The sequence below is a fragment of the Choristoneura fumiferana genome, chromosome 22 (genome assembly GCF_025370935.1).
Source record: "Choristoneura fumiferana chromosome 22, NRCan_CFum_1, whole genome shotgun sequence".
NCBI classification, from domain to species: domain Eukaryota; kingdom Metazoa; phylum Arthropoda; class Insecta; order Lepidoptera; family Tortricidae; genus Choristoneura; species Choristoneura fumiferana.
Genome location: NC_133493.1, coordinates 9,952,337 through 9,976,103, shown reverse-complemented (window position 1 = coordinate 9,976,103; position 23,767 = coordinate 9,952,337). Strand labels below are relative to the sequence as shown.

General features: G+C 36.8%; 1 protein-coding gene and 1 long non-coding RNA gene across 2 annotated transcripts in view; one reads left to right on the top strand and one right to left on the bottom strand.

Moving 5' to 3' along the window:
* Window positions 1-1,679: 1,679 nt before the first annotated feature.
* Window positions 1,680-23,767, bottom strand: part of LOC141440316 (uncharacterized) — a 76,059-nt gene continuing 53,971 nt past the window's right edge. Inside the window, exon 3 of the transcript XR_012452686.1 lies at window positions 1,680-1,690. The gene's annotated coding sequence lies outside the window, so the exon portion shown is untranslated. The remainder of the gene's footprint in view (window positions 1,691-23,767) is intronic.
* On the top strand, window positions 11,581-12,001 carry LOC141440496 (uncharacterized). The gene is made up of 3 exons (XR_012452712.1): window positions 11,581-11,629; window positions 11,703-11,788; window positions 11,910-12,001. It is a non-coding gene; the product is annotated as an uncharacterized lncRNA (long non-coding RNA).

Below are 23,767 nucleotides of genomic sequence, written 5' to 3'. Positions count from 1 at the left end.
CATTAAAGCTTATCTTTTTAACTAAAAATATACCTAATACTCACAATAAAGCCCAAATTTACTGCGAAAACGTTCGTCTAAATGAATTACCGTTCTGTGTACCGTATAATTTGAGTCCAGGATAATATTTACCTTTCCTTTTTGTCATTACTTTGCATTTGGATTGGAATTATATTTTATTATTTCTCTTTTGTAGCAACTAAGTCAAATAAATAAAAATAAAAGATGATAAAATGGTGCCTGAATTATAACGTAGGTATGTGCAGATGCATTTTACAAGCTTTTAAACATGCTATTTGGTTGTTGTTTTATTTGTGTTTGACCAAATCTTGCAAGTTCATTTTGATCCACTTTCAGCGGTCAGATATACCTCAAATTGGTATTTTTAGGCTGGATGACGATAAAAGTACAGCCCGAAAAGTTGTGTTAAAATGAAATTTACAATCTTCGTGCTCGTCGAACTTGCCGAAACCGAAGCTGAATACGAAAGTTAGGCTGAACACCGCTTCTAATCTACATTAGTGATTGATTACCACATAAATAAGCTATGCAAAAACCGCAGCCTGTTTCCACGTCAAAATTATGTATGCGTTAGACGTTGAGAGAGTTTCATTCAAGAGATTAAGTATGAACGTTTAAGATTATGTTTTTTTTGGTAATGTGCCATTTCTGGACAAAGGACTCACCCTTGGATTCCCAACTCGATCTCTTTGAGAATCTTACCGGGTTAAAAATGGTCATGAATCTACTCATAACTAACACTATAAATGCGAAAGTGTGTATGTGTGTAGACGTGTTTGTTACCCCTTAACGCAAATTAGACAGACACGTCTCTGGAACTAAACAGACTATATTTTATATATATTTTTTAAATGACTATTTTTTGCCCCAATATTCCCACGGAATCGGGATTTAATCCAAAAATTTCAATCGATAGGATTAGAGACGTGCTTAGCGCGGATTATATGCTATGTTGATGAAATCCACGATGTAACTTTTGGAAATTTCTACGAGAAAGTCAAAGTCAAACTATTTTTATTCAATTTATGCTATACGGGTATGGCCTGTAACACGAGCAAATAATTAAAACATAGATCGTACTCGTCAGACTGAACAAAATTAGTTCAGACTTTTAAAAATAATGGAGTTTTTAGATTTTCCTTTTTTCATACCAATTAAATACTGCTATCAATGTACGCCATCCTAGAACACACCTGACGTCGCCATCACGCTACGTATACAAACATCAAGCATTTTCCTTTACTACTAATTATTTTTAAAAGTCGCTTTTTCATTTTGACGAGTATGATCTATGTTTTAATTATTTGCTCATATTACAAGCCACACCCTGTATAACAAACCCTTATTAATGTCAAAAAAAATCTACAACCGGTTCGGAAAAACCTCTGTTGTGCAAGAAACTCAACGTGGTAATTTTCTAACAGAATTTCCCTGTGTACCTATTCGACATAATTTCCGTGGAGATTAACAAGTATATTTAGGCTCTACAACAGGTTTTATGGCACATTTTACGGTACACAATTTACTTTTACGCTTGTGTCGTATAACTCAAGTAAGGATAAAACAAAATTCGTAAGCGTGTCATATTTGTGTGGCTATTTGAGGCACCCATGGATTGAAGATTGTTGCAAGGAACGAGACCTATTGCTGTCACTAAGTGTTTGTCTGTCTGTCGACTGTCGTACAGTATAAGCATCTTGTTGGCCTAAAGCCACACAAATTAACTTAAAAAATATTAAAGACGGTCCATACAGCAAAAGGGGTTATGAAAAATGCTTGGACCTACCCTGTAGAGTGGGGTAGGTAAGTACCATTGTTCCGAGCTCGTTGAATAGTTAATACTGTACTTTTGTTTTAAATATAAAAAAATGCACTGAGAAGCCATCGAAATCACATTTCTTACAAAATATAGTTCTGAAGAATTTTTTACCACGTAGATTTTCCTAACAAAAACCAATATATTGATAAATCAGAACGTTGATAGTCCTAAATATTTTTTGAAGTTGGTTAAAAACATGTTCATGTTCCAATAAACAAATAAAATAAATAAACTTTGTTTTCGATTGCACCACATTACTGGTAGAAAAAAGTTCATTTCATCCATTCAATATCCTTTAATTTTTTTATACTACTCTTACTAAATGAACTTGCTGTTTACTTAATAGCTGTGCCAATCTCAAGAGACAGTTTACCTTATAAAATGTCAGATTAGTCTCACTCAAGTCTCACGGGGCGGTTGGATATCACTTAACTGTCTTCATTATCAAATTATGATCTTACCTTTTGGAATGAAATCTTATTACCTTCGAGATTGGAGAATTTTGTACACAATTTGACAATTAATTACACTAATCGATCACATTATAGTTTAAAAAAAGAATGCATTTTTTTTTCATTCTCTCTTTCACTGCTTGCAGTCTAAAGGAGCGGCCACATGCACCGCTGCTCAAAGAACGGAAACGGGGAAACAATAATGTACAACTCGGAATGTACGCGCAATAATGTACGACATGATAATCCGAAGCATTATTGCTTCCGATTATCATGCCGTACATTATCATGGTCGTGCATTATCAGGGTGTACAAAATATTGCACGCGTTGTAATGTACGTAGTGATAATGTACGACGTGATAATCTGAATCCAATCGATTCGAATTTTCGCCACGGATCGAGCGAGCGCAGCGAGTGAGATCGATGTAGTCGGAGCAGAACCGACCCGGCCGGGTTAGGTTGAAGGGCGAGGGCGTGAGAGCGAGGCGGCAGCCTCGCTCGCCGCTCTCGCCTTTCGTTAGGTTTTTTTTATTTCAATCACGGAAATCGTAAGGCATGATAATAGGAAGACATAATGCTTCGGATTATCACGTCGTACATTATTGCGCGTACGTTATTGGTTCCCTAGCAGGTTCGGTACGGGGTGATAATGCACAACTAGATAATTCGTGCACATAAGCACGGATTATCAGGCCGTGCATTATTTAAGCGTGCATTAACAAGTCGTACATTAACTACACCCACGGAAACGCTGACGCTGACGCTGAGTACGCTGACGGTGCGGAATCGCAGTGACGTTCCGTAAACGTCACGACTTTACGTGGAGATCAAGGCGGTAAGGTCGTGACGTTCACGGCACATTGCCGCGATTGCGCACCGTCGGCGTATTTTTGAGCAGCATGAGCAGCGGTGTGGATGGCATACGATAAAATCGGTGTTAATGGCGTCTCGCGAAATTTTTTGACTGGCTATAATTTTATATTTTTTTTGTTTAATAGAAAAAATTAAAAAATCTTGTCCAATATTTTTTTTTGTTAATCTAACTAGGGTATTAATTTAATTTTTAAGACACTAGCTTATTACTCGTTCACACTCCTCGTCACTTGCCTCGCAACTCGTCTCGTCACTAGGCGAGTGTAAATCCCACTTCCTACTAATATTATAAATGCGAACGTTTGTAGTATGTGAGTGTGTACGTCTGTTACTCCTCTACGGTAAAACAGCTAGACCGATTTGGATCAGATTTGGTACGTAAATAGCTGAACATCCGGAATTAATATTCACATTCATATATTGCGATCATGTTCATTTGTACAATTATTGTAGATCTTAAAGTAAACATGTACAGTAGATACCTATGCCTCTCACTCAGGGCACTGCAAAAAAAATTCCGCAATAAAATGTTAAAATCTCATTGACTAGATATAGTTATTAAATTAGACACGTTTGTTTATAATGCAACATCAATGAACACCACGATGTAATACAATACATTACAATAACTCTTTATTGCACACCAACACATAGCAAGCAGTACAGAAAAACCGGTTTTTATACACAGAGACTAATTAATTAATTATGCAATTTTTGGGAATTCCCTCGGGAATTTCTTAAAATCCCGGAATTTCAATTCAACTGCTGGATCTTATGATTAACGCGTGCGAAGCCCCGGGTAAACACTAGTGTGGTAATATGCTGACACTGCATCAATCTTCAGAGGGGCTGCTACGAAATTCGTAAATCGATGTTTGTATCGTGTGGTCCCTCTCACTCTTGTATTAAATAATATAAGCGTCAGCGGGACGGCAAGATACGAAGTTCGAATTTTGCACTTCGTGGTATAGGGCCAGGTCACAGGGTGAGCACGCAAAACTATTTATTTTACCAAATTAAATAAATACCCCATTCTTGTTTATTAATGACCCCCGGTCGGAACTTGAACGAAAGTAATTTAGGGACGTTAGAGCTGACACTTCCCGGAACGAAGTTATCTTTGTAATCATCTTGTAGCATTAAACCAACTGGAGATGTAATGTTCATTAATTACTCGATTCACAGACAACTGTCATACAAATGAAAAAATGTAACTTTTTTTATCCTCTTTAAGTATGAACGATGTTTTATTCTGTTAACTAACTTCAATAAAATTAAGAGACATACAAATGCATGTTTTTTTTTAATCAGCCATTTATTCAGTTTAGGCTTTAACAAGCACTTATAAATGTCAAAAATATCTACCACCGGTTTGGAAAATCTCTGACTCTAGCAAGAAACTCGACTGCGGTAATATTCAAGTGTCCGTCTTTTACGGAATCAGGCCAATGGCAGACGGATAGATAGACAGCGGAGCTTTAAGGCCGCTTTACACAAGCTCGTTACTAGCATGCTAGTACCTGAAGTACCAGTATGCCACTAAAAAAGCATGCTTAATAGTAACACGTATCCTATTCGCACATGCTAATAGGTAGCATTTGCTCAATAGTAGCATGCTTTCGTGCTAGTAACTAGCATATATGTAACAGTAGTAGGGTGTATCGTCGACACCATTTGAGTACAGAATTGTAAAAAAACTGTCACTTTCAACAGACTTCTGCTCAACTAACTTGAACTTCATACAGATTATACACACACATTACAATTGTAATAGGTATGGCCGCCGCTCTTAAACTTTCACAGAAAGCTAGGCCTCTCGTTGACGTCTCCGGTGGGTTAATGCTCTAAGCCATCGCTGGATAAATAATAACGTGCTAGAGCTTTTGTCGAAGTTTGGCAGAAGTTTTCTAATAAATCCCGTGACTTGCGAGAGCTTTTTATAAAAATGTATGCTTGATGTGCTTAAAGTTATGGTTATGAACTGCCAACAGCAGTTACATTGTTAAAGTATGATATAAAACAGTAGGAGTGAAGAAAAACAAAACGAAATTGTTGCTATGTTCAAGAAGTTTTAACCCCCAACGTGAACAGAGGGGTGGTATAAGATAAAGTCCATGCCTGCCTGTCTGTGATATCGGAGCTCTCAATCAGATGGACCGATGCTATGCGGTTTTTTGTGTCCAAGCGAGTTTCCTTGCGGTAAATCTTAGCTATGTTTCATTGGAATTGGTTCAGCCATTTTTGAAACATTAAACTTTGAAATGACAATGTCGGGGATTTTTTAACTGTTCTAAGTTAGGATATTTTGAAAATTGTACCAGAGCAAAGCCGGGGCGGGTCGCTAGTTTATGGATCACAGACAGTAGGTATACATATTGAGTCGAGCCATTTGAATCCTGAACCACCGTAAAACGATCTCACAGTAAGTATCATGATAAATTCCCTTGTCAAGCAATGCGATGTCAATATCACTTTTTCTATGAAAAGGTTCCATAGTGGGTTACGATTCAGTTGGTTCGAGTGTACGTCAGGCCTTACAAACCACCAGTGTAAAGGAGCGGCCACACCGCTGCTCAAAATACGGAGACTGTGCGGGATCGCAGTGTCGTGCCGTAAACGTCACATTTGCGTGGAGTTCAGCACGTCACCGATTCCGTACCGTCTCCGTATTTTGAGCAGCGGTGTGGCCGCTCCCTTATACCAACTTTTATGTTAACTGCCGCCTAACAACACGCCTTTTGTCCTCTTTACAGACATTCCAATTTAGACTTAATGTATCAGCACTTTAAATCAGTTTGAACTTGTCCCTGGGCTAGATGTACAGCGTGTTCAAGAGTGGCTCCAGTCTAGATAAGCTGACACCACGCTATCTCAATGGAAGCGACGGGAACACGACAGTCTTTTGTTTGTTACGTAACGCTCTCTCTTTTGTCCGTTTAGGGTTGCTGCATAGGCCACTCGCCACAACCACAAAACGAGGCGACCGGCATTATGTTCTCTAAGTTATATACATACGTTTTATATAGACTCTACGCTCATGGTTGATGACGGTGGCCGCCACAATGCAAATACGGGTGTAAAAAAATACCAGTAGCTTTTCAAATATCATTTTTCTAAGTGTTTTTAAATAGTAACATTGAAAAGGGTTGAAATAGGTAAAAAAACTATAAAAGCGCCTATTGCATTAGCATCAAGATCGTTATTACAGAATATATAAACTAATCACATTTTTGATCTCTATATATATATATATATATATAGTATATAAAACAAAGTCGTGTTAGTTACACCATTTATAACTCAAGAACGGCTGGACTAATTTTGATGATTTTTGTATTTCTCGATTTGTCTTCGTCAGGAATAATTAATAAGTATTAAAAACATGGAAAATTGACGAAAAAATAAAATAGAGAAAAAACATTTTCCCATACAAAATGCTCATGGGTTTCGTAACTGTCAGTTGTAGAAAACATCCACACACACTAACAATAAGTTAGTTATTTTATATTTGCCTAGAAATAATATTCCGCTCTGGTACCCGTGCCATAAAACCTACTACATAGGAGGCGGTTTTTACATTATGAATAATTATTTGCTCTTCAATAATATTTATACAGTAACAATACTTTCCTTAACTGTCTTTCGATATATAATATTCTATTATTTCTTGCCGTATTGACTCTGCAAATAGACGGAGAAAAGCTTTCTAAAGCAAAGTAATTCGAGACAGTAAGTTTGATAGCTCCTAACTTTTCCTATTATTTCTCGGAATGCCTTCTGTTTTTTAGGATTCCGTAGTCAGCAAGGAACTCTTATATTGCTTTAAACTTTTTCAATTTTTGAATGCGACACAACACAAGCCGTCACAAGACACTGCATCAGATAAATGTGAACGAATGAGGGCTATCGTTTTTTGTCTTTCTAGATGGCGCCACTGTTGCGTGAGGTTTTTAAGTATGCCTTTCAAAGTCTGTTGTTACGGGCGTGAAAACAAATTTCAGATTAAAATCATATTTAATACACCTTAAAACCGTACCATAAAATATCGAGCAACCACAGTGCTGTGTAGTCCCATTTTGTTCGGAAAAAAGGAAGACAAAAGTTTCCTAAAGACAAAACTGTCTCAAAACACAGACATTTATTGCCCCGTAACGCATAATTGCCATAATTAATTTCAGGTGAATTGACAAAATATAGCGGCGAATTCACAAAATATAAAATTTGATATTCACGTCAAATGTGAATGCGGCTTAAATTATTGCTAAGGCTCCGTTTCTACCAGAGATGAGCGAGAATGTGTTGCGAGGACTGTGTTTTTCATGAACCAATAGAAACGCTTCATTTACATCCTCGCTCCGCTCAGCTGTTACCACTAGAGCTGTGCCACAGCATAACATGTTTCCCTACAGTAATCTGACGGAGACGTCTAGACGCGGGTGGGAGGAGCCCCAGCTGCATACTTCGCCGTTCTTAGTAGCTTGGGACAAGTCTTCTAGGGCTATCGCTTTTTTTTAACATTTAAATTTATAATAAAATTTATTATGGTGCATACGACATGTACTGTGAGTGCGTGCAAATCTTCATTTCGCATGAATAAGGAACTAAGATTTCATCTATTTATATAATAATATGTATTCATTTTTTATATATATTTAAATTCAATAACAGGAACAAGTCCGTTAAGTCTAGAAACCGAAAGTATTTGTCGGTTACTAATCTATGAAAGTATATTTTGTAGAAAAAAAATGTTTTTATTTATATATTTTGATACTTCTTACCCCTAGTAAGTATGCCACACCTAATTCATTTTGTTTTATATAATTTTGCAATAGCAATATGTACCAATTCGTAAAAGACATCTAACTTCCAAATTTAAATTTGTGACAACCCTTTCTTACTTGCCTAAATACCTATACAGGCTGCGGTATCGCTCAACTTCAAAGGCGTCGCCCTACTGTAGGTAAAACTTGTTATACTGTGGCTGTGCTGTGTGAAGAACACATTCCTCGCAACACATCCTCGCATATCTTTGATGGAAACACAGCCTTATACTCGCAGTATTACTATAATTCGATGGGTCCTACGTACAAGGGCTTAAGTGTAAAATCCTTACTTTACAGGACGGGCTTTTGCGTTAAAATGTCGAAGATTATCCATAGCCTAAGAAGGAAGGTCTGAAGGATTAGAAAATTTTCCTTTAAATAACATCACCGACACCGTTGTCAATGTCTGGTAGGTACCGTATAGTAAGTGTAAAGAAGTGCTGCCCTCGCATCAGGTGTTTTATATTCCTGGTCAGCCTTTATAACTGGGTACATTAAAAAGGGATAAAAAACACATGCAACCTACTTCGAGGTGTAATCAATTCTACTTACAATTTATTACAATACAAGACAATACAATAACTTTTTACTGCACACATAGTAAGCAGTACAGAAAATCACAGGTATATACACAGATATTTTTAGAGGTAAGCAATAGGCGACCTTATCGCCTATTATTATTAATGGTTAGCAAAACTTTCAGATTTTCAGTTATTTAATTAACACCTGATACAATAAAAGTACATATTTAATTTGACTTTATTGCTTTTCTAATTAACACCGACAATTATTTCCGTCAGTCCGAGCCCGCATTATGTCAAAATACAATTAGAAAGATTAAGCAAATCAATTTTAAAACTCATTCACGTAAAATGGAACTCCGCTATACGTTTCAACCGGAATGAATAAAAATAAAACGAAAGTAATTTATTCAGGGAAATAGACTTTTACGTTTCTTCAAATCATTCCGAAGTCATTAAAAAGGCTTTAGCTTTTTTACTTTTGACGGGCATTGGAAATTAACGACACACAATTATTTCGCTCACCCGCGATCTTATGGTGCTACGTCTATGAAAAAAATATGTGGTCATGCAGCTCCTCCACGTCCACACTGTAAGAATACACACAAGACACACAAACGAAACTATCATCATAATGTCATCCGAACGAAAGACGTCCACTGCTGAACATAGGCCTCCCGCAAGACTCTCCACTCAGACCGGTCTTGTGTTTTCAGCATCCACCGCGATCACCACAACCATACTACATTGACGTGTTTCGAACTCAACTATGGTTCATCCTCAGAGCAACACATCGTTTACCATGCTAAGATGTTAGACTTTTGTTTCTAGTTCATATATGCACCTCCGCAAAGTAATGCCTGATTCAATAAATTATTTAAAAACAAGTAAACGAAAAAGGATATAGTTGTCTTTGGCCCTTGTGAATAGAATAGAATAGAATTTTGCAAAGATGCGTTGCGAGGAATTTGTTTTATTATACACACACACACACACTCACATATATTTTGCATAAACTTAGCTAGGTATCATAAGGTCGCGGGTGAGCAAAGAAATTATTTTAGTTCATTACTTATCCTCGCTCCGCCGAGCTGTTTCCACTGGATGCGCTGAGCGAGGACAGGTAAATAAAGTCTTTCTATTGATTCATGGCAAATGCGAACAAGTTCCTTGATGGAAACGCAGCCTTAAGCAACTCAACCCCAATAAAAAAGTAAAGCAGAAGACAACAGCTTTTTTTCTAACACCAACAAAACAAACGATCAAATTTTACAAGAGCTAATAAATAAAATCAAATGAATCCCTCCCATCAAGCATTAAGCGGTCAATAACAATCGAGTGTCAACAAAACCTCGTCACATCAAAGGAAAACGATCATTTTGGCCGTTGGAGAAATTAAAACCACACAACGTTGCCCTGTTACAAATCTAAAAACACCTACATTTGTTTATCCGCGAGAGACCTTGTTAGCTTGGTTTTTCTGAAAACATTTTATTGCTCAGGTAGAAAAAGGTTTTATTTCCAACACGTGACCAGACGGAAAGCTTTTATTGACAGTATTTTTAAAGGGTTCTGTACCGTTAGAGAAAAAACTGAATCTTCATAATGATTTCGTTGTCCGTCTACTCTACATTGTCGGTCTGTCAAGATTATTTTTTCAACAACCCGTGGAGGCTTCGCTTTATGTCCACTTTGCGGTACAAGCTCTTGCAACGGTAATATAACAGCCAGAAGTTAAATTATACAGTAGGATGGTAGAGCCGGAGATGATAATGAAGACCGTTATAACTTCCCCGATGACTGGAGGGATATAAGAAAAGGGTTTAGAGCAATCTCGAGGAACCCTAATCGGGATACATGTTTTTGGAGTGTAGAATTTAATGGGCTCCAAAAAATTTGTATGCAAAAGTGTCCGTCGAAAGTTGTTAACGCATTCACCGCCAACTGACATTAGGTACAACAGGCGCCACCAACGCAGGATGTGCGTTCAAAAAACGCATATGTGCGTCGGTGGCAGTGAATGCGTTAAATAGAAGGTTGCAAATTGTTAGGACATGTACCTACTAATTTTTAGATGCTAGTGACGTCTCTTGACGAAGTGTTTGCCTTACAAAATAATGCTACCTAGGTATTAAGTTAGTTAATAATTGAATCAATAATATTGTAAATCTGTTTAAAAAATATATATGTCTCCAATTGTTAGATTATTATGTTAGATATTAGATGTAAATGATTAGATGTTTGTTACTCCATCACGCATATAATGACTCAACGGATTTGGATGAAATTTGACTCGCAGACAGTTTATAACCTAAATTAGGTACCTAGATACATAGGATAATTCTTATTCTCAACACGTTAGGATTAAGATTGCGATAGATAAGTAACGTTCTAACTCCCGCACCTAAATGTTTTATTCATGAAAGTAACAAATGTAATTCCTTGGCAAAACAAGAATATATCATGTACCTATGTAAATCCTGACATTATAATAAAACGGCTACTCTAGCAGTTTATAAATACATCAACGAAATTTTAAATGCAATAAAAAATGATAAAAAAAGCGCTGTCGGAATACTACTAGATATGACAAAAGCCTATGACAAAGTTCAATTCAATATACTGTAAGGTTGTCATTTTGACAGGTGACAGCAAGAGTTTTCGAGTCAATGTTTTTTTCTGTTCATCTCATAATTCGGCGTTTTTTCATTTGATTTAAGGACATTTAAATTAATCTTCCGTTTGTGTAGATCGTTTACAGGAATATGGATTCAATAATTATTTTCTCTTAATGGTTGGTTTTGGAAAGTAAAAATTTGATTTTGACTCTAGTGATGTCCTTCAAAAAAAAAAAAATCGTACATGGCACAGTGACAGCTCTACGAGCATGAGGCGCGTTTTGGGTGAGCAGCCATTTTGATTGATGGTTGAAGAGTAGTTGTGTTCCTAAGTGGGAATTATTTTCTGTTTTTGGTGAGTTCCTCTTGATGGACCTGGTAAAGGCGTCTGAATACGCTGTCAGCGTTTCTCTTTACTTATTTTTCATTTTTGTTTTCAGTGGGGTGTTGTGGGTGTGTGTGACGTGGAGCGACTCACGTAGTGTCTTCCGGAATTCAGTGGTATGTGGACAAACCGTTGGAGCCCTGCCTCCCTTTGGGTCGACAACTCTTAATCCTCGATCTTTGCTTGTAGATCGCTGTGGTGTCCAAAGTCTTGCGCCTTCGTGGAGTAGACAGCGTGACCCAGGCGGCGCTAAGCAAGTCTGCATTTCCTCCACGGTGCGTGCTTAAACTAATTTCCAAATTTCATGGTGGTCTGTCAACCAGGCTAAGCGAGCTGGTCCCTTCTGTCCTTGAGGGACCCCACTGGAGTTATTTCTAATCCATGATCCGTCCACAGGAGGTGCTAAGACACGGGCTGAAGTGTGGTTGTTGTGGCTTCGTGTAGAAGTGTTTCAAGGAGCCCTGGCGGCTGTGGAGCTGGTTGGCCTGCCAGCGTGGTTTACTGTCGGTGGCGCTGGGACGTCGAGCACGAGGCGGCGTCCTAGAGTGGCCCACAGTGGCCTGCAGCCAGGTTTGGCAGCTTCGGAGCCGAGGTATAGGAGTTACCTTTATTTAGATTATACAGATAGTTAAGTAATCACAAATCACTGGCCAATTGCATTCACGACCTTAGTTTTCATAAGGAAGTAGGATTTAAATTATACACAGTGTTTGTATGGTTGATGGAGCGGGATAATTGTGAGTATCCTTACAAATAAACATCTTGTTGCACCAAAACCTTGGTTTAATTCCTCACCTGCAGCGACCCGCTACCCTGTGTAGAAATTTCATTACAATACTGTTAAATAAGTTACATGGCATAGGAATAAGTGGTATTGCTCATAAATGGTTCGCCTCCTATTTAAAAAACCGAGAGCAGTTTACAGAAATTGAATATTTTGATTATGAAACGGGTATAATAGAAAGTACCTTTCTATTCTGAAAGTAAACTACTAAACGCTACAATCCCTCAAGGTAGTGTCATCGGATGTTTTTTATTTTTAATTTACATAAATGATCTCCCAAAAGTTATGAACGAGCCGTGTATCTTATTTGCTGACGATATCTCTCTTCTCACATGTCAAAACAATTCTAACTTAACTAACACATTAAACTCTATATTCGAAAAAACTAGTAACTGGATGAATGACGAAACCTACAAATTAAATATTGAAAAACTAAAATAATGACTTACTACACGCATCAAAAACCCCCATTAGACATAAATTATTCCTACAAACATTTTAAATTAGAGGTGGTTGACGAGTTTCCTCTGCTTGGACTATTAGTTGATACCCATCTAAATTGGAAGTCACGTACTAAAAAGATAAGAGGTAAACTGTCTAGCTTTGCGTACGCTCTACGAGAGATTAAGAAGTCCACTAACTTAACCGCTGCTCTTGTAACCTATTATGCCTATGCCCACGCGTGGCTCAGCTACGGTATCATCTTATGGGGTAATAGTACAGATGCACAGACACTTTTTACTGCACAGAAAAAACTGATCTGGATCTTAGTAAATATTTCCAACACTGAAACCTGCAAGCCCCATTTCCAAGCACATAAAATACTGACAGTACCTTCCATTTACATACTAGAAATATTCAAGTTTGTTCACAAATACCCTGATTACTTCATACAGAGAGATAATCAACAAAGCAAGTACTCATTACACCACAGAAATAAATTAAAATTGCCTCCATCCTATCTCAAAATTCATTCACACAGTACTTACGCCATGTCTGTAAAAGTATACAAATATTTACCTACCCAAATATAATCAGAAACAAAAGATAAAAAAAATATACGACTACTAAAAGAATTTTTAACTCAGAAGTGTTACTATAGTGTAAATAAATATTTAGAAGAATAAAGAAAAATAGTTAACCTGTTATTACTATTATTATTGTAATTCAAGATAATCTCATTGCACTAGGTATTACTTGTCCTATTATCTATTAATTCTGTGATACCACATAATTAAGTTCTAAGTTTATGTTATTACTAGATAAATGTATAGTTTATTTAGATACCTTACATAAAGTTAATTTAAAATAAGTGTTCCTTAAACCTCTTCCTAAAGATGACATGTGGTCAAAAAAAAGCATAATATCGTTATGTATACTTAAGTTAATTAATGTAATTAATTTTAAAATTGCCACGCCCCAAACATGGCATCATTTTTTATATTTTTTTGTAAAAGGTGTTGCAATAAATAAATAGTGAATACTGAACGGTTCAGCGGAAACGTAAAAAGGAGTTTCAATTTTTCTTTATTGTTATTACGTCATATACGAGTACGGGACGTACCTACCTACTGTATGAAGTGTTCCGGAAAAATGACATTTGATGCGTCGAAGAAAAGCAGAAGAATGAAGGATATAGCAATTTGATAAAAACTATAGTGTCTATCCCATATTGGGCAAAGTAATAAAAAAACATGTCTCGTTACTATTTTTTTTTATTTTTACGTAAAATTTAATGAATCTATTAAACATAGATGATAGATCAAAGTCTGTAAAGTAAGTTATAATAATGGTAAGTAGAATTTCATTCGCGCACCCGCTCGGCTCGTGCTTTTTATATTTTGGTCACAGTTGAACCTAACACGGTACTCCTCGCTGCGCTCGTCGTCGCACCTAACTTTCCGATTGAATGAATCAGACTTCAGCTAGCCAAGAATCAGTTGTAATCAAATTGCCCAACGATCATGTAGCAATATTAATAATGCCCGGACAATGTGATAGATAAGATAAATAATGAAGTTAAGATAATAATTAGGTATCACTTTACCCAGTACCTATCGTTTGTCATTATTCATAATGCCTTATTAATCGCTTGGTCTAATAACATAACCTGGGCCCTGGCCCTGAGTGGGCCCTGTTTAGGTTATGTTATGTTATGAAGCAAATAATTAAAACATAGATCGTAATCGTAACTACTCGTCCACATTAGTTCAGCAACTTTTAAAAATAATTTTAAAACACATTATGAAAATAATGGATTTTGTTTTTAAATCTAAGGTTTATTACAAGTTAAAGAACGTATTAAAGTGAAATTAGATAAAATACGATCAAATGCTGTTATATCTCGTGGACGCACCCAGTAAAAGTACGTCAATATCTCTATAACCCTATTCAAATGAACCAAGGTGAAGTATATTAAAGGCATCCGTAGATCAAAGAAGCATCAAGGGGCTACACACTGAAAGGTTTTAAACAGCATTCCAATCATATTAACATGCCTTAGTGGATAAGGGTTCAAAAAATATTATATTCACGTCCTAAATTAGAGATGGGTTGGCTCTAGAAAAAAATATTCAAATATTTTCCCATATACACTCCTCTATCTGCTTAGTAAAATTTTCACCTCATATCTGGCATATCTACGTCCCACGGGTGGATACGAACTTGCCACTCGCGCACCAAGAGTCGTGTACATTACCCATTGGGGGTACCTATCTCTGAGTATCCAGTCAGAGCTCTGAAAGGAGGTGACAATCCAGTAAATAGTTTTCGTATACCTATGTATACCTATTTACATACTTATAAGTGAAGCTAATAATATATGCGCGTTTAAAGCATTACGCAATTTGTCCTATAATTAACGAAAAGCATAATTTTGTCGGCAGTTCACTTCACCAAATTATAATGACGGAGCTACTGGGTATTCATCATGGATACTTGTAGTAGGTATGTCATCCCAGCCTATATACGTCCCACTGCTGGCTGGCTTGGGCCATAGTTCCCACGCGGGCCAGTGCGGATTGGAACTTCACACACACCATTGAATTGCTTCGCAGGTTTGTGCAGGTTTCCTCACGATGTTTTCCTTCACCGCAAAGCTCGTGGTAAATTTCAAATGTAATTCCGCACATGAATTTCGAAAAACTTAGAGGTGCGAGCCGGGTTTGAACCCACGACCCTCTGCTTGAGAGGCGATAGGTCAAACCACTAGGCCACACGGCTTCAAGGCGTAGTAGGTATACTTTATAACAAAAGTAAAACATAATATCTGACCTGTATTTAAGTGGCGGGCAATTATTTTCTTTAATTGCCTATTAATAACTTTAGCTTGAATCTAAACACATGAATTAAGTATAATTCTGTTCTCAGGTCAGGACACTTACTCGTAATGAAGGTAAAAGAAGTCAAGCAGGAGTCCGACTGGCCCACTAAATGTTCCGTACAAATATAAAAAAATATAAGTATTTATTTTGTATTATTTCTATAAAAACAAAGTTATTATTGCGGATTAGTGTTTTTGAATTTGTCCTTTAGGTACACGTGTAGACATGCAGCTTCTTAAAAGCTAAAAATCTATACATTTATTTTCCAAAAACTGTGTGTAACGCATTAAGTTAATTGCTCAAAAAAGAGTTCAGGCAGCAATTGTGGTTTAAGAGAACCTATAACATTTTGAAAAGCTATCTAATACCTAATATCTAATACCCACGCCATGGGATTAGATAAGTCAAAAATGTATTATGTATGTACTTTACGTTTAGTACCATAATACAATTTTGCAGTTAATAACATTAAAATACTGATGCAAAGTAACAACTTTCTAGCATTATCCAAGCTAAATCGTGGAGGAGACGGACGGACGGACATGGTGTAGCTATAGGGGTTGTAGGACGACGGAACTCTAAAAACGTGTACGAATTAACGCATTCACTGCCACCGACGCATATACGCGTTTTCAGAACTTCCCCCAGTGCCGCAGTCATAATTATCCATACATTATGAACGCACATGTCCGTCGGTGGCACCTGTGGTCCGTCAAGTCAAATCAGGTAGCAGTCAATACGTTAATAGGAAGAGAGTCGAACAAATGGCGACATCAATTCTGGAAGGAAATATACTAACAAATATTCTTCTATTATTGGTTTTATGGTTGTTACAGGCGAGTTCATAAACTTGTGAGCAAAAATTTGATCAAAAATATCGGAACACGCTTCTACGCCGTTTGTTCAGATATTTTTGATCCAATTTTCGCTCACGAGTTTATGAACTCAACTGTAGCAATTTGTTTGCCACCCTTCAATATTTCTCGTAAGTGCGCTCCAGACCGCAATCACAAATAATTTATTTAGGTTAAATGAGAATACAGAAGCTCTAGTATATCTGTGTGTATTCGTTGACCTATATCACTGTAGATTTGGCAAGCGCTGCCTACAAAGGCGCTAGTCATGTTAAGTACCTTTTTCTGCGCATCTAGAGTTCAGTGACAGAGTAATAAAGTAATAAATAAACAAATAACATAATTTACAGCTGTACTCAGAATATATGAGTATACTAGCTGTTGCCCGCAACTCCGTCCGCGTAGTATTCGTATATCGGTATTCTGCGGGAACTATGCAATTTTTCGGGATAAAAACTATCTGTATACCAAAACTCATCTAAATCCGTTCTGTAGTTTAACGTGATGAAGTAACAAACATCCAAACATCTTCACAAACTTTCACATTTATAATATTAATAGAATTAGGAAGGATGTATGAATACTAGCTCTATCCTGTGAATTGCTTACTGGACTATGGTGCGACACTGGGACGTTTATTTTACCTTCTTTCGAAAAAATTGAGACAAATTATAATGTAATCATAATGACAGCTGGTAGTGAAATAGCATCATGAGCGTAGAGTAAGAAATCAAGAAGAATTACTGATTTTAGAACACCTGATTTTTTTTTAATAATGAAGGTTAAGAAATGAAATGAATTAATTTTAAATGAAAAGTATTTTTGGGGTGTCTGAGGTTTTCAGTTATTTAATTATCACCTTGTATAAATCAATCAATTAATCTTGTGTCAATAGGTACACTCGAAAAACACGAGCGAATATGAGTTATGTTCTAATTAATAAATATAAGTTCGGTTAAACCGAAATTTAATTAAAGTTACCACTCCGTACGTATTTGCAAAGGTTCGTTATAACCTCGTGTGTTGTTTGTTAATTAGAACGAAACTCCGTTAATTTACGTGACTAATCTATAGGTACTTTATAAAATTTTCACGTCAAAGAAATTTGTGTACGTATTAGTTTAATGGCTCATAATTGTACCTGAGTCTACAGGTCTTCCACTATGAGTATATAATAGGGCAAAACATGAAATTCAATCGTAATAGAGTTTTTTTTTTTTTCAAATGGCGGAAACTGCCAAAGCAGGAAAATACAGTGGTGTCGGTGCCGAATATGATTTTGTACCTTTCGGCGTCGAGACTCTTGGTCCGTGGGGCCCTGGCGCTCTGAGTCTCTTCAAAGATCTATCAATGAGACTTAGAGATACCACAGGAGACCGAAGAGCTGGCAGTTTCCTCGCTCAACGCATCAGTCTTGCGATCCAGCGGGGAAATGCTGCCAGCATCTTTGGTACCATGCCGCAGGATCCATTTTTAGATTTATTATAGTTTTAGTTTCTTTAATTTTATTGTACCTAATATACCTTTTTTATAGTTGGACCTGTATTGTTCTGGAAATAAAGTCCGCTATTATAGCGTTAAAAAAAAATAGAGTTTGTATATAACGCAAAAAATAATACTGGCCGGCAAAAATAGACGGTCCGTTTATATAACATTCTCCATTAAAACTATCCTTAAATTTTGCCAGTGTATAAAGTGGAAATTGTATTTCTGCGAATGGCTCTGCCGGGTCTAAAGACGTGTTACTGGTCAAACGTAAAAAGAAAGAGTGAAGAGAAGGAAAAACATTTATTCGTAACATTTTACAAGTTTTAAACAAGGAAAGACGGAAACAGAAACAATTGGTCACGTAATAGTTCCAACTCAGCGTGATGTCAGCCTATTAAATTTTAATTTAATTCTTAAACTTAGACAGTTACTTTTTTAATCTATTAATATTGTTGCATCCTAGCAGTTTTAACCTACGGAGTCGAAACTTGGACCTTGACTGCGGGGCTAATCCACAAATTCAAGGTCGCTCAGCGAGCTATGGAGAGAGCAATGCTAGGGGTTTCTTTGAAGGATAAAATCCGAAAACACATTATCCCACAAAGAACGAAAGTCACCTACGTTGCTCAGAGAATTAGTTCGCTGAAGTGGCGTTGGGCTGGCTACGTTTGTCGCAAGACCATAATAAACTGTGGAGGAGACCACGGACGGGAAAACGTAGTGTAGGGCGTCCTGAGGCACGGTGGACGGACGACCAAGAGGGTCGCTGGCGGCGGATGGATGCGAGGGGGCTGAAGACCGAGTGTTGTGGCGCACCATGGAAGAGGCCTATGTCCAGCAGTGGACTGCTGTGGGCTGATGATGTTGATAATTGTTGATAATATCATCGGGGATATCAAATGTTTACTTACCTAACTAGGTACATTTAATTCATGACGTCACGGAATTTATGTTTCGTAACGCTACGAATAAATTTTGAGAGTACATTCGTGATATATGGGTTCGCAACGCAGGTCAGCAACGCCACAGTATAAACCCAGTAACCAATCTTCTACAACGTGCCACGTCATTCGCATCTGGTGACTGTCTTACTAAGCAAAAATAATAAAGCAGCATCTCCGAAACGAAAACACATCAATGCTAAATTGCAATTTGCAAGAAATAAGTATGAGGTAGTAGATTAAATAAGCAAAAATTATGGATTCCTTATTTGCATATTGTTGACTGTTCAAAACAGACTTAAATTACTCATAAACGAGAGAATGTACGAATGATCTGAAACATTTTGATACAAATTAGGTAGTCATTATTGTTAGCATGTGATGCATGTAGCAAAAATTATATTAGCATGACTTATATAATACGTACAGTCTAAATGTATGAAATAAGAAAATCATACATCATCTTTTAACTATATATGCTTAGAGCAACGCGGGCTTCCTACCGGAAGGGAGTAGCCTTAGCGGTAGATTACCTTTACAATAGTTCTGACGTTTGTTGCGGGGGGGAAATGTGCACACAAGTGCAGTTGCGCACGCACTTACAAGCAAAAACAAAACTGCCAACTGACTGTAATGATGACGTTAACACATAAATAATCCAACAATACATTAATAATTCGTGTACAGATGACTCAAAACTCACACATTGACAGTAACATCACTAAGTTGTTCATCGGCGAAAAGTCGGATTTATCGCTTGACCGATCCGAAATTTGTACGGATTAGCGGACTCGATGTTGGTAAACGAATCGGAGAATAATGTAGGTACGACTTTGTTGTTTAAATGTAATTAAATAGCAATAATACGATAACAATTTACTCACATGTGAAATGTAACACCATATTTTTGCAAGCTTGATGTCCCAGATCTCTTTTTACAGCAGAAAACTGAACAATTCGGCATTTTTAGCACTGCAGCGTTCACTCGCGCGACTCGATTCGGTCTAGTTTGAAATCCGAGCGCGCCTTGTTTTATAAAATTCGTATGCCCAGTTGACCTGTACTTTGGGGAATGCGGCGAATGGCTACCCCCTTCCGTAGGAAGCCCGCGTTGCTCTAAGCTATAATGTGCTACATTTAGGTACAGCAAATTGTAATAAATTTTATTTCATAACTTATCTTATTGGATGTTCAAATTATTTAGATTGGAATTCTGCAGGAAATTCAAGAAATTGATCAAGAAATTTCTTACCCCACAAGTACCATAACCTACGATTTAATGTTACGGATTCAAATATTACAAGCTCAATGTAGAGTCTGTCTGTCTTAAAAACAATAGGTACTTACTGTTTTCCACAGCTATACTTAGGTACCTACTTATTACAAATTGTGTTTAGTGCAAATTCGTTTATTCGTAGCATTGTTCGTAGATTGGTTACTGGTTTACACTGTAGCTCCACACGATAATTGACGGTACTAATGTTTGTAATTAATCCCGAAAAAGGTGAACTCGTTGGCATTTATTACATTTTATATTTTTTCATGATATTCGCACAGTCTACAGTCGGCAAGTGACAAAGTCTCGATTTGGAAATGGCAAGTGATACCTGAATATACTCAAGAATGTTACTTAAAGCAGCTGAAATAAACAAGTACATTGGTCTAGCGAGCGCAAAGCGCATACGAAGCATCTCCTTTTCAGCGTGGGCAAAAATGCTATCGTATGTTTGTCCAAAGGGGGGGTTAGGATATTTGCTCATAATCGTCATTTCCTAGTAGCAAGATTTTCATTGGAATACTCTCTTATTCTTAATTTATACCAGACGTAGTTATTCCTTACATGATTTTTCCACTGAAAGTGCAGCCGATGTCCGTTTAGTTTCCTCTACAACTCGCATGTCTCAAGTGATTCGCCGGTGTAATTTTGTGAGCAGCATTTTTTTTCATAAAACTGACCCGTTTCACAATCAATTTCACCATTTCTTTTTGTCACATGGTGTAGGATAGATAAGGGTTGAAAGAGATGGTGAATGCGATCACAAACGTCAGAGCGTTAAAATAAGGCCAGAATAGTTATGATTAAGTCCCGAGATAAATTAGTTTTGTGGTCTTAATTAATTTATAACTAAACTTCAACTAACTCTTGTGTAAAGTTTTAGAATGAATTAATAATACAAACGGTGCTGGTTTATAATTAATTCATATCCGATGTCGTTTGTCACTTGAAATAGACAATAATAGACATAGACCAGCAGCTTTTGAGACGGGAAAAGAAACACACTAATATTAGGTATAGGTATAGGTATTAGCGGGCTGTTTTCACTAATATTATAAATGCGAAAGTTTCTAAGTCCGTTTGTTTGTTTGTTACCTTTTCAAGTCTAAACCGAACCGATTTAGATGAAATTCGATATATGGATAGTTTGAATCCCGGAATAGGACGTAGAATAGTTTTTATCCCAGAAAACTGCAAAGTTCCCGCGGAGTAATGACAAACGAATTCAACGTGGACGGAGTCGCAGGCATCAGTTAGTATTATGCAGAACTATAATTTCTAAACACTTTTAGTTTTATTAACCCTTAAAATACATACTTAACAAAATCCACTCAAAACACATAACAATCAAAACTAACAATAATAAAATATAATAATAAAATAAAAAAAAAATAAAAAAAAAAAAAACCTTTATTTCAGAATCTAAGCACAATAAGTGGTGTTAGTTGCAAATTAATTTTAAATTTAGTGTTAGTATGTTTTATTAACAAGATAAACTAACAATAAACAGCCTTAATTTACCCCAATCACAGTGAACGAGGGGTAATTTAACTGACTTTGATTGTGACAAGGACACGCTATTATTCATTTATACTTTGTGAATGCCAGTTTCAGTAAAGGGATACAGATCAGATCAGATCAGATCAGTCAGATGACCAACTGATTAGGATGATTAGGATTACGTACAATTTTACCAAAGTTCAAGGAAGAACTTAACTTTATTTCGACAATCATTTATGTTAGTTTTATTTGCTCCGCCCGCGTGGTATTCGGTTATCGCGCGCTGTTCTCTCGGGAACTGTGCATTTTTCCGGGATAAAAAGTAGCCTATGTCACTCTCAGCCCCATAAACTATCTCTATGCCAAAAATCACGTCGATCCGTCGCTCCGTTACGGCGTGAAAGACGGACAAACATACAAACACACTTTCGCATTTATAATATTAGTATGGATTCGTAATTATACTACTTGCATACCTTTAGCCATTAAATCTTGCATAATATAGTTAAATAATAAATCGGAAAGGACAATGGGCAAGTTTGTATGGGCAGTGTCCCCGCCCTACAACAGAAACGAAACATGTCTCGTTTAATAGATCTTGGCAACCTTGATTTTTTACTATGACGAGGATCGCCCTATGTATGGGGTTCTACTTTTAGTTTTACCTATTATTGCTAGTAACATAATGTTTCTGTAACCTTCTTCCTGTAACTTTCAATGTAATGAGCAAAAAAAACCCATACATAGGGCGATTCTCGTCATGGTAAAAATCATCAGGTTGCATGAGACATTTCTGCCCATAGTCCTTTGGCGGAGTCCCCGCGAGAATCTGCAAAAATTAACTAAAACATGCCCAATTTGATGTTTCTCAACTTAACCGTTTGGAGATTTTGGGATAAAGTCCCAAAATCTAAACGGCCTACAAAAGCAGCATACGTGTTATTCCTAATATCAAACTATCTAATACCAAAGAAATGTCATCGGAATCCGTCCAGTTTTTTAACCCCCGACGAAAAAGAGGGGTGTTATAAGTTTGACCGCTATGTGTGTCTGTGTGTCTGTATGTCTGTGTGTCTGTCTGTGGCACCGTAGCTCTTAAACGGGTGGACCGATTTGAATGCGGTTTTTTTTATTTGAAAGCTGGTTTTCTAGCGATGGATCTTAGACATGATTTATCAAAATCGGTTTAGCCGTTTCAAGATCATCAGCTCTTTTGTTCGCTGCGGTAGGAATCTTAGACGCATAATGGATATTTACTTTACTTTAAAACATATTTGGGACCTAAAATTTGAAACACCCATGTATGCTATATAGCTATGCAAGATTATGGAATTCTCGGCCTGATGCTGCAGCCAGGATATCCAGAACACTAGTAGGTACGCTCTTAATAAAACTATAGCAGATATATCGTGTTTGGGTTCGTTTTGATCAGTATTTTTAGTACTCGCACACGCATTTGCAAACAATCTCATTTATAATAAGATTACCTAATATGAATCCTAGATCATTGAAATAAGTAAATAAGTATGTATTTATTTACAGGAACACAAATAGTCATAGCTCATGCACAAATGACTAAGGTAAGGTGTGTTAATTGACAAACGCACGCTTTACTATCTCCTATCATTATGGGCCTTCTGAGAGATGCCGACTCTTGGTCTAGACTCTTCGATCGAACGAAGTTCCCGCAAGATACGTAACTTAACCCTTAACCCGTCTGATCTAATTTTAACCAGTAGGTCAATTCCTGGTTATCGCAAGACAAATTTATATCGCGGCATTCCCCGAAATATCAAATGTGAATTAATTTTCTGGTCTTTTTTTTTATAGCCTAAACGCCCGCCTATTTTTTTGTATAACAGATCCGATTTAAATTATGTCCAAAGAGCGGAATTGTCATGGCATTTTTTTATTGCTAAGTCGTAATTTACTACTCGTAATTCTTACAATAAAATTAAAGTCTATATTCCTATATTAGAAAGCAAACTCTTTATTGTGCAAAAGAAAATAAATAAAAATACAATAAAAAATTACACAATTATATGGGTAGGTTTTTAAGCCTTAGTTTGTAGGTATAGGTTTAAGTTG